The sequence below is a fragment of the Haliotis cracherodii genome, unplaced genomic scaffold (genome assembly GCF_022045235.1).
Source record: "Haliotis cracherodii isolate W230 unplaced genomic scaffold, xgHalCrac1.p SCAF_14, whole genome shotgun sequence".
In the NCBI taxonomy this organism is placed as follows: Eukaryota; Metazoa; Mollusca; class Gastropoda; order Lepetellida; family Haliotidae; genus Haliotis; species Haliotis cracherodii.
The window spans coordinates 17,379,596-17,382,338 of NW_027266269.1; positions in this window are offsets into that span (position 1 = coordinate 17,379,596).

The window sequence follows — 2,743 nt, forward strand, 5'->3', positions numbered from 1 at the left end:
ATATCATATATTCCCGGAAGCCATTAGCGAAGGCCTCAGATTGACACAGGGAAACGTGGGCCTCCCACCCCCGGGCACAGAACCTGTGTACAAGGCGACACCTCACTCCCCAGTAGACAACGACTGACACAGGGAGACGTGGGCCTCCCACCACCGGACACAGAACCTGTTTACAAGGCGACACCTCACTCCCCAGTAGACAACGACTGACACAGGGAGACGTGGGCCTCCCACCACCGGACAAAGAACCTGTGTACAAGGCGACACCTCACTCCCCAGTAGACAACGACTGACACAGGGAGACGTGGGCCTCCCACCCCCGGGCACAGAACCTGTGTACAAGGCGACACCTCACTCCCCAGTAGACAACGACTGACACAGGGAGACGTGGACCTCCCACCCCCGGGCACAGAACCTGTGTGCAGGGCGCTTAGTGGCTAAGACAAGGAAACATGCTGTGGAATATAGGTCCAACGAAGACAATTAACCAAAAGTATCCGAGGAAAAAGAATATTATTTTCAAATCCTAAAGAATTAAAGATTATTCGATACAATGCATTTAGAACCGTATGTATTCGAAACAAGAGAATGCTAAGCCGAGGGATGCGTTTACGCTTCAGTGTTAAAATGTGTTAGAATGTGTATTTGAGAAAATACGTCTATGAGTGTTGCGTGAACGATGTTCCACAATGTTGTAGGAAACGTGCGTGACGTTGTATCATCATGTGCTGACACACAACATTCAATGATGCAGTCTACACTAGATCTGTCACACAACATTCAATGATGCAGTCTACAGTAGATCTGTCACACAACATTCAATGATGCAGTCTATAGTAGATCTGTCAGACAACATTCAAAGATGCAGTATACCATAGATCTGTCACACAACATTCAAAGATGCAGTATACACTAGATCTGTCACACAACATTTAATGATGCAGTATACACTAGACCTGTCACACAACATTTAATGATGCAGTATACACTAGATCTGTCACACAACATTCAATGATGCAGTATACACTAGACCTGTCACACAACATGTAATGATGCAGTATACACTAGACCTGTCACACAACATTTAATTATGCAGTATACACTAGATCTGTCACACAGCATTTAATGATGCAGTATACACTAGATCTGTCACACAACATTCAATGATGCAGTCTACAGTAGATCTATCACACAACATTCAAAGATGCAGTATACTCTAGATCTGTCACACGAGATTCAATGATGCAGTATACACTAGATCTGTCACACAACATTTAATGACACAGTATACACTAGATCTGTCACACAACATTAAGTGATGCAGTATACACTAGATCTGTCACACAACATTCAGTGATGCAGTATACACTAGATCTGTCACACAGCATTTAATGATGCAGTATACACTAGATCTGTCACACAACATTTAATGATGCAGTCTACACTAGACCTGTCACACAACATTTAATGATGCAGTCTACACTAGATCTGTCACACAACATTTAATGATGCAGTATACACTAGATCTGTCACACAACATTCAATGATGCAGTCTACACTAGATCTGTCACACAACATTTAATGACGCAGTATACACTAGGCCATAGAAGATTAATGGCTGACATCTCAACAGGAATTCTGCATCCATGATTCAAACCCCACTTCAATAAAGGGGCTGGTGTTATTTGGTGTATGCGTCATGGCGTCAGTGACGTCAGAACGCTTTGAACTGATTACAAGCATTACATCACGTGCAACTGTGTAATGTTAGTTATGGTGTCTTTAGTTGCCGTGTTAGGCATCAGTATTGTCAAATTAGGATAGAGGAAACATATGTTTTTGCTAACTTAATTTGACACCGTATACGGCAACTAAAGACACCATAACGAATTTATTATGCCGAAAAGTTTACACTCTCTGGTATCCATATCGCATGTGTCATGTCAAAATGAAAACTTGTCTCTGAAACCAAACCGTACGTTGACGTGAAGGGTCAAAGGGAGACTACTCTTCAAACCTTAGAGGCGAAACCTTGTTGAAAATTTTAACTATAATCTTTATCAATAAAGTCACGAACGTCAACTTAAAAAACAGATTAATGTCCTTGCACATCACAATTAATGACAGTAATACACAAAACAGTGTCAAGTAACGAATTTCGGTACCAGAATTTCCATGTGAAATATGTGAGGTGGGTGTTGGAAAATCGAAGATGGCTGTTACTGACGGTATACGGTCTCATATTAGGCCAGTATCAACCATTTTGGATTTTTACTGACGGTATACGGTCTCATGTGGGGGGTCAGTAGATCTGATCTCTGATTGGTCAATCTCACTTTGAGGCATAATAAGACTACCTGTGACGTCAAGATCGGTGGTGAGTTACGCAAATCTGCAACTTACAACTTACTGCTTACACAGCCTAGTTATGGTTGCCAAGCAGACGTAATTACCACGTCACATCCCCCTGGACTGAGATAATTGTGGTGAGACCGGGCCAGGGTGAGTTGGAAGGGTGGTGTACCTGTGTACCTGTGTACCTGTGTACCATGCTGGCTGATACATCACATCAATTACAGGTTTTTCTTGACACGCTTGCATATTTCTAAGACGTCGTAATACGTAAGTGTAATTGCTGGCTTCTCCGTCATAAAAATACACTCAATCTATCAAGCAGACAATCAACCGATCCCTCTATCAAGCAGTTGGATTCCTTTTCATACACGAAGATCGAAGACACGTA